At 37.7% G+C, this 14,771-nt stretch overlaps 1 long non-coding RNA gene across 2 annotated transcripts in view; it reads right to left on the bottom strand.

Moving 5' to 3' along the window:
* LOC134356499 (uncharacterized) overlaps window positions 1-12,893 on the bottom strand; it is an 80,796-nt gene extending 67,903 nt beyond the window's left edge. The window contains exons 1-2 of one of the 2 annotated variants that reach the window (XR_010020371.1): window positions 12,823-12,893; window positions 2,948-3,018 (exon numbers count right to left, since the gene is read on the bottom strand). This is a non-coding gene — a long non-coding RNA (uncharacterized LOC134356499). Of the gene's footprint in view, window positions 1-2,947; window positions 3,019-3,267; window positions 3,340-12,822 lie in introns of those variants that run through there. The other variant, XR_010020372.1, reaches the window with a different exon arrangement.
* Between the last annotated feature and the right edge of the window lie 1,878 nt (window positions 12,894-14,771).

The following is a 14,771-nucleotide window of genomic DNA, read 5'->3' as shown; positions in this document are numbered from 1 at the left end:
TACTCAAAAAGCAGACTAGAAAAATCTGCAGATGCTGGAAATCCGAGCAACAATCCTGCCTAAGGGTCTTGGCCCGAAACGTCGACTGTGCTCTTTTCCATAGATGCTGCCTGGCCTGCTGAGTTTCTCCAGCATTTTCTGTGTGTTGCTCAAAAGCAGACTGTTTGGTTAATATCACATTGCTGTTTATGGGAACTTGCTCTATACATATTGCTATCTGCATTCCTTTAATTACAACAGTGACGATATTCTAAAGACACTTCATGGACTAACAGGCACTTCGGAAGGCATATAGATATATACCTTACCTCCTTTAATTTAAAGCAAATTCACAGAGGTTTAAAGTTTATAGTTGCATTAAGGTCTGATGAAGATTGGTTAGCCTTACCTACTTACATTCTTATAATATGTTTCTCCCTGAAATCAAAGAACTATCATGCCCTTTCCCAAGTGACCACAATCATCCACATGACAAGCTTTGCAAAGAACTTAGAAACTTTCATATTTTTGAAGTGAATCTGTCAGTTCATTTCTTGTGTACATTTCACATGAAGGCATTTATTGTATTTTACTGCTGCCTGTAATTCTGAAGAATTTAATGTAATTTTGAAAGTGCATCAATAAGTGTATTTAATATTTATTCAATGGCTCAATGGTTATATTATTTTTAATAATCACACATAATACATAAAAAATGACTCAGCCTTAGGAATTCACTCCTCAAAAGATTGTCATATCTCTAGACACAACATGGAGCAGTTCTACCTTGAATCAGATTTTGGATCTGTCTTTAAATTTACCGATGAATTCTCTGCCTCTTACCAGTTCACATGTGTAAACTCCATGAGGGTTTGGTTCCCTCCACTTGATCTGCACTTGTCCAGTGAGCTACTCATCCAATTAAATTATCAGTTTATTTAGAATGAGAAGTTAATTTTATGATGTTAGATAAATCTCGTTTCCTCATGAACGTGAACTCATATTCTCCAAGAATGACCCAATCCAGGTTGGGCTAAATTTTGAAATTCAATCATGTGCCAATTTATTTTGCTTCTCTTTTACACTACATGACAATGTACTTTAATAAACTACTGTAGGTACAGAGGCAATAGGAAAATTATTATGCTTAATGCATTCTGCCCAGTTGATCTGGCTTTTGCCATGTATCACAGAAACAGGCAAAGACAGTCCAGATTTTTTTGGTGGAGGCTCGGGAAGAGTCCTTCTGATCTTTAGCATTTTGTTCTTAGCTTCAAATCTATTTGCTTAGCAGAGAGATTGAAGAGGTTGTGTACCAGGGCAGTGTTGGGAGTTGTACTTGGCATTTTGCCTTTGCATTCATCTGAGGAGATGATGGAAAATACTGCTCTGAGAAGCTGGATTCTAGTGCATTTGGTTTTTAGGAGAGTTGACCTTTCTGTGAAATTCTGTGGAAGCAAATTGTGATCATCTTTTTTTTTATAGTTATCACAGTGAGATCTGAAACAGTAATGGGTGGGTGGATGGGTACAGTGGATGGGTTAATTCACTGCTAGTTAAACTTTTCAAGGCCTTTCTGGTTCAGATTTTTGAACAACAGAACCAAGAATCAAGAATAAGAGATAAGACCACTTTGAATACCACTGATAAGAGAAAAATAACTCAAAGCAAAATATGCTAAACTTTTCAAGAAGGTGGAATAGTTAAATGATTTTGTTAATCCTGATATTTTCCTTGGCAGGTTTCATTTTTTTTCTGAGTACTTACAGCTGCATCTATTTCTCATATTTTTTTCTCAGAATTAGTAATTGCGTTCTTGGTTTGGGTTAAGTTAACTGTTCTCTTACATCAGTGGATAGTTCCAAACTTCTCATATTTCTATCATTGTGTAAAAAAATATGGTTACAAAACCTCAGGGGAGAGGAAGGGCAGTCTTTCATCAGCTGTAACCTCCACAATATATTCAACAGAACCTTGTGTTGTGGAGACTCCATTTTGTGAAATGCTATGGAATTATTTTAAATTCCCATTTCAGTAGAGAAGTCATGTGTACTTTTGATGCAGCCTTAAGTTCAAATGAATGGAATAGTTTACAGGAGGTGAACCACAGAAAATATGCATATGAATTTTTAAAATTTTGCCGTTAAGATCCTCATATCAATGGGAAAGCCACATTTTTATTGCAAATTCCTAAGTGTCCTGTAAAGGCAATTGTGAAACTGCTCTTGGAACCTTTCCCATTGCTTTGTTCATGGTGTTCCCACAATGATATTAGATACAGAATTTCTCCTGACAATAACGAAGGATGGTAATATACATATGTTCTGATGAAATGCCTTCATTCTAAAACATTAACTTTACTTCTCATTCCACATATGCTGGCTGATGTTGAATGTACAAGCATCGCCCTTTTTTGTTGCAATATACGTTCAAGTCAAGATAGCATGCTTGGAGGGAAACTTGCCTTTCAGTTAAACAATCACTCTTATCGTTCCTGATAGTAGAAGATGAGACCATGAGGATGTTGCAGGTAACAATAGTAGATCATCAGCTATTGGGCGAAAATGGCAGGAGAGCTTTACAAACAAGCCCATTTACACTGCGTGGTTCAGAACTGACCGCTGTTGCACCTGGACCCAGCTGGGGAACTGATTTGGAACCGGAGGACAAGCTGTCTGCAGTTTGTTGAAGAGTCCATGGCCTTGTAATGTCAACATAATAAGACCAAGTTAGCTTCTGGTTGGTCATAGCCTGATATCAGTTAATATAGGGGACGCTCCTGAAATCTTCTAATCATTACGTGATGCTAACATGGTGCAGATGTTTCTTATTACTAGGTTACTTTGTTTAAACCATACAAATACCAGCCACAGTCACCTTCTTTTGTATAAACTGTGATTAAAGCCTTGACTTCTTATTGTCAAAATCATTCTTATCCTGCCTTGATGTTAAGAGTTAGTGTACTCACCTCACTTTGGGCATTCAGTTCTTGCATGTACACTTGGATCAAGGATATGACAAGCTCAAAGCTTAATGTTTCTGGAAAGAAAAAAAAAAGATTTATTTTCATATATCACATTTTATGGTCTTAGGATAAACGAAAGAACTTTACAACCAATGATGTACTTTTGAAGTGTAGTCACTTTAGTGCTGTCAGAAACATGACTGCCAATTTGCAGAGAGCTAGGGCCCGCAAACAATGATGTGAGGATCTATTTCTAGAGATGCTGGTTGAAGGTTAACTACTGACCATGTTAGCAGAAAAGAAATATCTCTTTAAGGGAGCACCTTGCATTTTTATGTCGGTCTGCGGGAGACACCAGTTCAACATTCTGTCTGAAGAATGACTCCATCGATGCTGCAGCATTCCCTCAGCGTCAGCCTCAGTTTTTGACCTCATGTTTATGGAGTGTGTCATTACCCTAAGCTTACTGAGTTCATGACAAGTGTGCTACAAAGTGAGCTACAGCTGACATTTAGAAATCTGGTGTGCGTATGGCAATGATAATGATTCTTTGTTAATGAATGGAAAGATTTAGTTAGGTCCATAAATGATTGGGACAGCACCATCTTGGAAATATTAAAAGAAGTTAAAAAGGCAATGCAATACAGTGGAAATAGAACCACAACCATTACATTGTCCTATCAAACTTATGGAGTATTCATTTAATATTGGAATGATGACATATTCTTCAAATAAAACTATTGAAGACTACTGAACTCCCTGAACTACTCATCGCATAGGAACTGCCAGTAGCTTTACAGATTGTACTTTTAAACTTGTGTTGTAAATGCACCTTATTATTTGTTAACTTATTTGCCTTATGTGTTGCATGTGTGAGTTATATGCACTTTGTTGTGTACATTGGTCTGAAGGAACATTGTTTTGTTTCTGAATTCAAGATTTGAAATTGCTTAGTTTAATTTCCAGTAAACAAGTTTAAAGGAGAACTAAATGATCATTATTCTGGATCTGAAGCAGCAGAAAAAATGCACAATAAGATAAAGAACACAATAATAATTGAAAAATCACAATAAATATAATGCTTATGAGACCTTATATACCTAGATTGATTGTATGTATGTCCACAATGTGGTGCTAGGCACCAGTGTGTTTGTACTTAAGGTGGCTGACTGACAGGAAGTAACAAAGTAGTGGTGGCTGGGGGAGTGGAGGGGTGTGTTAGTGGGTGGAGGTGTTGATTAGCCTCACTGCTTGGGGAAAGTAACTGCCTTTATGTCTGGCATGGATGCTATGTAGACTTCTCCGTGATGGGAGTGGGACAAACAGTCCATGAACAGGGAGCATGAGACCCTTCATGGTGTTACTGGACCTTTTCTGGCACCTTTCTGTCTATATATCCTTGACGGCAGGCGGGCTGGTACTGGTGGTGCACTGGGCAGTTTTGATTACCCATTGTAGAGCCTTCCTGATCCTCACAGTGCCTTTCCCCCACCACGCAGTGATGTAGCTAGTTAGGATGCTCTCTACTGCACATCTGTAGTGTAGATGTGCTTAGTCCAGCTCCCTTCAACCTCCTCAAAAAGTAGAGGAATTGGCGAACTTTCCTGATCGTGTAGAATGTGTTCTGGGAGCATGAAAGGTTGTGTGAGATGTGTACTCCCAGGAGCTTGTAACTGCTCTCAGTTTCCACTGCTGTGCCACCGATGTGAAGAGACGTGTGAGTGGTGCGAGTCTTTCTGAAGTCAGTAAACATCTCCTTTGTCTTGTTGACATTGAGGAAAAAGTTTTTTATCTGGCACCAGGCCTTGAGCTCTTCCACCTCCTCTCTGTAGGCCACCTCATCATTGCTGATGAAGAGCCTCACCACTGTCATGTGAACTTGACAATGTGATTGGTGGAAAACATACGTGTGGTTGAATGACAATAAACTGAACTTGAAATATGGATGCCATGAGGATTTCAAAACCCTGATTTTGATAATAATAACAGATGGAAAGGATGAATAAAAATCTTTGATAGATAAAAATGCAAGAGGGTGTATTTGGCTTCATTTGTAAAAGAGCTTGTTACAACAGACATGGAATAAGAGGATATCAGTCAAAGGAGGGAACTGATAGGTTTGAAGCTACAGAAATGCAACAGTTGTCCTTGGTACATGCTACGAGTCTTTGGAACAACAGGTTAATTGTACAATTCTTTTTAGTGAATGTATTAGCAGAATGGCAGAGAGGGAGAATAAGCTCACCATATTAAGCAGTAAAAACAAAAAAAAACTATAAGAAATGCTTAGTAGGTTGTCAGCATCTGTGGAAAGAGAAATCTGTTTCAGTTTTTGGATTCATTGACATGAATATTTAACTGTTTTCCCCTCAAATAAACTTATCTGATCTGCTGGTTAATTCCAGTGATTGCTCTTTTAATTCAGGGTTCCTGTTACAAAATTTATTTTCTGTTTTGTGCATGATCTGATTTGGCGTAAGGAGAACAAGACCACTGTGATACAAAACCAGGAGAATTATCAATATTGCCTATGCTCCTTTCAAATACTACTCATTCAGCAGTTGCCTTTGTATGCTTAGATTTCACTTGATGTGTCTGGCAATGTAACAACTATGCAGATTTCAGGAGGACTATACTTTCTCTAAAGGGACCAAATTTAATTTGGTTCATACAGTTCCCTTTAGCAAGAAAATAAAGTTATCTAGCTTAAACCAAATTGCAAATCTTGAACCTTACAGATTATGACACTTCTCTTATCTAAGTATTTTTTAAGGGCCTCATCATTTACGCTCTTTCCTTCAAATAAATTCCAGCCTCCTAATACTCAATGGTTGAAACTAACTTTTCTTAACTGTCTTCTAACCCTTTTACCCAAATTATTTAAACTAAGGAAAATATCATCCTTATTAATCCTAAATTCTCGGAAGTTAAGACACCATCATTACTTCTTTTGGATTTCTCTGACTTTGGGCAGCATGTTAGAGTAGTGATACTATTACAGTGGAGCAACGAAGGATTAATCCCATCGCTGTCCGTAAGGAGTTTGTATGTTCTCCACATGACTGAATGTGCTTCCTCCAGGTGCTCTGATTTCCTCCCACTTTCCAAAGAAGTACGGGTTACTAGATTAATTGCTCGCGTGGGTGTAATCGGGTGGTGAAGACTCATCGGGCTGGAAAAGCCTGGTACTGTGCTGTATGTCTAAATAAAAAAAAATCAAATAACCAATGTCACTCTAACCTACATTCACAATATTCAAAAATTCTGTATTCCTGGCAACATCCTTGTAAATTCCATCTGTACCTGCCCCAGGTTCAGCACAGATTTCCTCTCATATAGCGACCAGACTGTGCACAGTTCTGGAGGTGTAGATGATAAAGCATTAATATAACTTGAGCATGAACTTCCTGGTCTTTCACTTCATCCTTCACCTAGTTAAGGGAAGCATCTTGTAAGCTTTCCCTGCCATCTCTCTTCTTTCCTTTGGAATTTGTAGACAAAGTAAGTTCCTTGGTTCCTTTACCCTTCTCAGTATCTGACCATAAGTTGTGTTGGTTCTGTCCTGGCTTGGCCTCCTCACACTTCTTAGAGGTGTGCAAGATCATAAGAGACATAGATTGAGCAGACAGCCAGAGACTTTTTCCCAGGACTAAAATGACTAACATGGGAATCAGGGGTGGGGAGGGAGGGGGCGGTGAATGGACGGACATAATTTTAAGGTGAGGAAATTATAGGGAGAATGTGATAGGTAAATATTTCACACAGAGAGTGGTGAGTGCGTGGAACGAGCTGCAAGGGTGTTGGTAGAGGCAACTACATGAAGGACATTTAAGAAACTTTTTGATAGGCACATAGTTGACAGAAAAATGTAGGGCCATATAAGAGGGAAAGGTTGGATTGATCTTAGAGAAGGTCAAAATGTTAGCACCAATTGCCTGTACTGTGCTGCAATGTTCTATGTTCTCTGCAACCTGATCTGTCGATAGGCATTTATTATTTTATTTAGTGATACAGCACAGAGTAGGTACTTCTGACCTTCCGAGCCACACTGCCTCAGCAACCCTACAACCCTGGTTAACCCTAATCTAATCATATGACAAATTACAGTGACCAATTAACCTACCCAGAATGTCTTTGGACTGTAGGAGGAAACCAGAGCACCAGGGGAAAACCTACGCATTCCACAGGGAGGAGACTCCTTAGTGAACCATGCCAGAAGTGAACTCCGAACTCGGGAACTCCGAGCGGGAGTAGTGTTGCACTAACCACTGCACTATTGTCTCACCTGTTCCAGCAAATTAATGGCCATCAGTTTTGCAGAGTATAGGAACAAATACAATTAATGGTAGAGAATATGGCAGTTCAACCAGCATCTGAATTTCTTTGATTGCAATTTTCCTATGCCAGATCTTGTGCTGCTGGACAAAATGGTCTTAGACCGTTTAGTCTCCAACATCTTCTCCCCATGTAGGAGATGGAAGATAATGCAGCATTGTGATGGATACTTGCTGTCTTGGGCCTTGGGGACTTTCTTGTTTTTTTTTGTCAAACTCAGCTTTCTAAATACAGCAGCTGTGTTGTTTTTGAATAAGTTGAACTTCAATATTCATTGTTTAGTTTCTGGTGGAAAACATAAGAATATAAGAAATAGGAATTGGCCATCTGGCCTATCAAGCTTACTCCACCATTCAATAAGATCATGGCTGATCTGACCATGAACTCATCTCCTCCTACCTGCCTTTTTCACCATAACCTTTAATTCCACTACTATGAAAAAATCTATCCAACCTTGTCTTAAATACATTTACTGATGTAGCCTCTACTGCTTCATTGGGCAGAGAATTCCACAGATTCACCACTCTCTGGGAAAAGCAGTTCCTCCTCATCTCCATCTTAAATCTACTCCCCCAGGGTAGAAAGTCTTCAGTTCTTAATGTAAATGGAAAGAAGTAATCAGTTTGAAGTTAAAAACTCAGCTTTGCAGGAGGTGCAGTGTAAGATAATGTGGTATGTTATTTTGGTGTAATGTCACTTAGCAATCAATAGCTGATCTGTTGATAAGTTGAAAAATTTATGTACTCAGAGAGTCAGATTCACAACATTAATTGTGGGTAGTGGGAACTCTGACTTCAGACACTTTTAGACCATTTGTGTTAAAAGATATATGAAAAATATCATAGAAGTCACCAAAGTGGCAAAAAGGCCATATAAATTTAGAGAGCAATTCAGGCTTATTTGAAGTGGTCCAGAAACATCAAGAAGAATGTCAGGAACTCAGGGTGAATTAGAATCCATCCATTCCTCTGCTTTTGATTTCTGTGATGGATGATTGGTTTGTCTGCAGTGTGTTTTTTCTTATCTTGTAGGAATTATACCTGTGTTTTGGAAAACCCTTGTGGTTTAGAAATGGTTTGAAATTTGGAAATCTTTTAAAAGTTAGAAATCTTCTGTGAGTTTTAAATGTGCTTTAAGAATGTTGTTTGAATATAAACATGTATCACTAAAAATAAATGAACAGCGTTTTAAATACTTTGTTAGCCTGAAGTATCTGCTCCTTAGTGGGGAAGGGGGTCCCATCACTTAAATGGTGGATATTGGCAATTAAACACAGGAAATGAATTAGTCTTTGAAGATTGGGTAGTTACAACATAATCTCCCTTTAATGAGGGTACCTGTGGCTATCTTTATAGGATAGGGCTTAATGTCTTCATGTGAGTTTAGAACTTTGTGGTCAACAAACCCAATACCATCACAGCATATGGCATAAGACATTTGAAATCTGCATGAAGTGATTAAGAAATTAACTCTGTCATATAATAATTCACTTCTCACATATAGCCTGAGTGACTAGACAGGTTACAGGCTGCATTTGCTGCATCAGATCCAGTTTTGATCTATAAAGTGATTTGCTCTTTTAATTGCATGATCATAGCTTCAATGTCCCAATGGGTTCCTACTTGCCAACAGTAAGAGTCGTACAAGTTCTGACGAACCCCAACTGTTTTGAAACACAGAAAGAAAAGGACAGGGTGAGACACAGTGTCATCTGAAGAACATGCCAAGCAATTGAGAAAAACAACAGAACATTAAATTATATAGACAGAAGTACATCTATGGAAGTTAAGCTAATGTTACAGATACACCAGTGAAACTATTCATAAAAACTGTTGTTTATTTTGCATGCCATCCCACAGTATCTTGGTAAAGGTTACAGAGCACTACCTCAGATTGTATTCTTTATTTTTCTTTTTCAGTCAGCGTTAATATTGTTTATTTTCTCATGTAAGGTATATATGTAACTTAGGTTAATTTAAGTTTATGTTAACTTAAGTTTGTCATGTTTGTTTTGTACTGTGCTGCTGCTGCAGAAAGCTAATTTTCATTGCACTTATACCTCATGGCAATGAACTTGAACTTGGATTTGAAAACAATTCTAATTCCATGCAAAAAAGTACTATCTGTGAGGAAAGATTATGTAAAAATCTGTGCAGCCTATGCCAAATGTGGGTCAGAGGAGACACTCACTGTGCATTGAGATAACTCTGGTTTATTTCTGGAAAGTAGCAACAACAAAAATAAGTGATAAAGAAGATATTGAGGGAACCTTAATTATTCAAACACACCTTGAAATGATCTGCCACATAGGGTGGAAGACACAAATGACTGGATTTTCAAGGTACATTGGTATTTGTGACAGCATTGTTAGGGTATTGCAATATTTGATGAGCTATGTTGCCTTTCATTATCTGAGTCTCCTCATAGAATTAATAAGCATTATTTAAATATTGCATTGATTCTATTTTCCCTTGTGCTTCCTGTTTATATTTTAAGTGTAAGGAAAACAATATTCTTTTAAAAATTATGGAAAATTGCAACACAGCAACTAACTTGATTCACATTGTGAAATTACACCATTGAGTGTTGTGTCTTATTAAATAGGACATCAGCACTGAAGTCGGTTTCTCATCTTATACTTAATCTCGTAACATGTGGAATGAACAATTTATATAATTTTCTAAGTCAAAATACTGTATTTCAAAGGACTTCAAGCATCTGTGTATGATCACTAATTCAACAGAAGTTAATTTGATAAAGTGTCAACACACTCAATTATATTTCATGAGCACTTTGACATAAACTTCATCAGAAGGTAAATGTTGGATGATTATGGTATCTAGAAGAGAACTTGTTTTCATTACCTTAGTGTCTAAAAACCCACCCAAATAGAAAACCTGATGTGTCTTGAACTTGGGTATATTTTCTCTGTAATGCTCAGCTTCGTTCTGGGTGGTCTGGTGATAGTTTGGCAGCAAGTCACATTTACTTGTGGATATATTTAAACTGCTAAGATGTGTTCAATATGTCTAAAGTGAAATGGTGTTTTGGAAGGGGACTTTACCTTAGTAACCCTGCAAGCAACATTTCTTCATGTTTTGAAAAAAATTAATGTATTAAAATATTACAAAACATATATTAAAAATAAATTATTTAATTATTTATAGTAGTTATAAGAATATTCTGTTGATGTATAAACCAAATCAAATATTTATTCATCACTTAAAATATATTCTGCCATATGAATTTCAGCGTACTGGTACAAAAATACATCATAAAAGGATGGTTTTGAAAACCTACATCTAAATAACTTGTAATTACATTTTATTTATTTATGGTATATGTGTGGTCCTGGCAAGACTAGCAGCCTTAAATGCCCTTGGAAAAGTGTGGTGAGCCATCTACTTGAATTGTTGCAATAGCTCTGGCGAAGGTTCTCCTACTGTGCTATTGTGCAGGGAGTTTCATAATTCATAGCCAGTGACAATGAAGAGAGGGTGAGATATTTCTTACTCAGGATCATGTACAACTTAGTGGGTGGGAGGAGGAATCTGCAGGAGAGTATTCCCATGTACCTCCTGCCTCTGCCCTTCTTGGTGATAGATGTTATGGGCATGTGAGATGTTGTGGGATTGACCTTGCTCTGTAACTGCACTATAATCTGTTCACAGTGGCCACATTGCACTAGTGATAAAAGGGGTGAATGTTAGAGATGATGGATTGTGTACCAGTTAGACTTCTTTGTCCTGCATGGGTTCAAGCTTCTTATGGTGGGATACTTTTTATTCATTCTTGATGTTGGAAACGTTTTGAGTACGGAAGAAAGACGCTCAACCTCAGAATCTGCTCCAGGTATTTAATGCCAGTGTCCAATGGTGACCACAGGATGTTGTTGATGTGTGATATAATAGTGGTAATTTCATTGATTCAAAAGTAGGTGATTACAATTTCTCTTATTGGAGATGATTAGCACTTAACATTTGTGTGTCAGAATGTTTCTTGTCTCTTTTTTATTCAAGCTTATATATTTTCTAAATGTTGCTGGATGCAGTTATGTGCTCCTTCATTGTCTATGGAGGTGAGAATGAAGTTGACCATTAGTAAACATTCTTATTCCTGACAATATGATGAAATTATTGGTGGCACAGTTGAAAATGTTTGGCTCTAAGATACTGCCTAGCAAAATCCTGACTCCATGCTGATTGAATTTCGAAAAAGACGGCATCTTTCTGACAGAAGGGTTAGACTGAGAAGTACTGGTGAAGTAACCATGGTAAGTAACTTCAGTGCATTTAAATCTCCAAGGTATCTTTAACATTGTAGGACGCTTATCTCCACACTGTTATCATTCAAACACTCAAATATATAATGACTGCTTTCTGAAGTATATGTTCAAAAATTAAACATTTTAGAAATTATGTAATTAAAATTATTTAACTAAATAGTAATTTTCAATAGTAAGAAATTCAGAGTTTCTACTTCTGTTACAATTTTTGCTACCCAGTCTATCTGTGACAACTGGGACAGAGACTTTGTTTGAAAACTAGACACCGGCAATGTAAATTAGCTGTTAATTGTTGATCTGAAGCAGGTTGTTACAGATTTAACCTTAACCTTCTGTTGGGAAGACTGAGGATCTGAAGCAGCCTCATTTAAATATGCCAGTTGAGTATGCAGATATGCTGTTTAAAAATTTGCCGGTGGGTTGCTTTATGGGCAAGTTTGCAGTATGGCTCCTGTTCCACTCCGTTTATTCTTAGTAAGGCCCCAGGTACTGAAAATCCCATCAAGTAAGAATTTAGCTGATAAGACTAATAAGATATTCACGCAAAACACCTGCATGTAGTGCAGATGGAGCAATTGCTTTCTTCAGTATTACCAATTAAATCCCGCCCTTCCATATGGTCAGCTTCAATGGCCTTGGTTTTGGGTCCCTGATTGCTCTAAAAACTGTGGAAATCAACATGTTGCATATGGAATTTTACACCAAGTACTCTGTGTTCCTGCTTATCTGTCAGTTTGCTCTCGGTTTTGGAGAACATATGGCCAACTGTGGTAGTTTAGAAAGACCTGTAATGATAATAGAACTTCCCAGAGTTGATGGTCCCTTTGCATAGTATTACTACATTATACCCAGTGCACCATTTAGTAAAACAACATATTGCTGAGGTCCAGATTCTTTCACCACATAGTTAGTAGGTCTTTGTTAGCTCTCTCAATAAAGTTAGGGGCAAATAAAAACAATTTTCACAAAAGGAATGCTTATCCCACACTCAAATGCACAGTATATGTAAAAAAAACTCCTGATTTTTATTGTTGTAGGTTTACTGTGGAAAGCCATTTCCTCTGTCCCTAAATGTCATTGTACTACTTTCTCCGTGGATTTCTATGTTCTTACCTTGTGATCGCTAAAGTTTTGGCCTTTAAACCACCACTGGCAGTGCTGCTGTGTACCTTTTTTCTGCTGAGGCTAATCAGTTCATACTGAGTCAGTACATCTTCAAGTATCATCCGTGCCTGAGAAAATGTACCATGTCACTTACATATTCTTCAGGTTTTATTCTTGGCAAAGTGCACAGCATAGAAGTGCTGGTGCATTGCTTCTGTCTGTTCTCATTATTGGGTCCTTGTGTTTCTTTCTGCTTGTCCTCGTCTATTCCAACCATTCGGTGAAACTATGCAGTGCTGTCTTAAGACCTGCCCACCTGTCCTTTGTCTTCTGTATTAGGCAGAGCTAGTTAGTTGAAAGGAACTGAAAGCTAGTGGGTGTTGGATCTGCCTACTGCAAGATATTCTCCACTAATTGCTAGTCCTAACAGGCACAATTAGCCACTACAAGCCCTCAGAGATGGCCCTACGATTCTCTCAGGTAACAGCCGTCACTAGATAAAGGCTGAAATATGCTCCATTTATCGAGAGATTTGCAGACAAAGATGTCACATTCTGCCAATTATATGCTACTACAATACATAGTGTAAGTTCCAAGATAAAGCAGGACAAATGTATGCAGTTTAACAGGGGATTGCCCCGCCTTCTCCTGGTCTAACTTTATAAACCTTTTAATTAGTGTAAAGCACCAAATCTACTCTTATCATTTCCTTCCAATTGAATGAATGTTCTGATAACAAAATGTCGATATTTGCTTCATAAATCATTTAATGATGTTTGAATTTCCAGTTTTTAATTTAGTTAACATTAAAACCGGCCTTTCTTGGAAAGAGAGATGTATGTGTATAAATATATATATATATAGTATTTTGTTTTTGCATTTTTATGTGTTCCTATTTAGTGACTTTTCTTGCAGAATGGATTAATTATAAATGCAATTGCTATGAAAGATAATTACCCTGATTAGATTATGCACCAATGCTAGCAATCTAGTTATGAACTTACATTTTTTATTCTGACATATGCCAGCATTAAATTCCATTTTGATGTTAGTTTCTAATCACAGGACAATTAAAATATAGCTGGTGCAACTCTCTGCCCTATTCTCTATATTAAAGACATTAGAGTTGATAATATTGTTTGCACCTGTGATTTGCTTGGATTTCCTTGTTCGAAACTAATTCTCATGTTCCATTTGCCTCTGCTCTCCTTTCCTTCTCCATTTCTAAGGCAATGGTCAGTCCACACTCTGAATCGGAATCAGAATGGGGTTTAATACCACTGGCATATGTCATGAAATATGTTGTTTTGTGGCAACAGTAGAGTGCAATAATATAAAAGCTATGATATATAATATATAAAACTAGTGAGGTAATGTACACGGGTTCATTGTCCATTCAGAAATCTAATGGTGGTGGAGAAGAAGCTGTTCCTAAAACATTAAGTGTGTGTCTTCAGACTCCTGTACCTCCTCCTTGATGATAGCAATGAGAAGAGGGCATGTCATGGAAGATGGGAGCCAATAATGATGGACGCTGCCTTGTTGAGCCAGCGCCTTTTCATGTCAACAGTGCTGGGGTGATTAGGGACCATGATGGATTAGACTGAGTTGGCAACTTCCTGTAGCTTTATCTGATCCGCAGTGGTTCCTCATACCAGATGGAGATGCAACTAGTTAGAATGCTCTCTATGATACATCTGTCAAAATTTGTGAGAGTCTTTGGTGACATACCAAATCTCTTCAAGCGCCTAATGATATATAGCTGCCTTTGTTCCTTCTTTGTAATTGTAACAATGTTTTGGGCCCAGGATAGACATTCAGAGATGTTGACTCCCAGGAACTTGAAACTGCTCACCCTTTCCAATTCTGATCCTGTGATGAGAACTGATGTATGTTCCCTCGACTTCTCCTTCCCGAAGTCCACAATTAAGTCCTTGGTCTTACTGACGTTGAGTGCGAAGTTGTTGTGACAGCAACAACCTTGTTGCCCTAATGTGTAGGTTTTTATCGTACAAATGGAAATTCACAGGGGATAAGGAAATTAAATAAATATACAATTCTTCTTGTAAAGAGTAATTTTAAACATGCTTCTCTTCTCTCCAA

This window comes from Mobula hypostoma, chromosome 14 (assembly GCF_963921235.1).
Source record: "Mobula hypostoma chromosome 14, sMobHyp1.1, whole genome shotgun sequence".
NCBI lineage: Eukaryota > Metazoa > Chordata > Chondrichthyes > Myliobatiformes > Myliobatidae > Mobula > Mobula hypostoma.
This window is presented reverse-complemented; position numbering and strand designations above follow the sequence as displayed.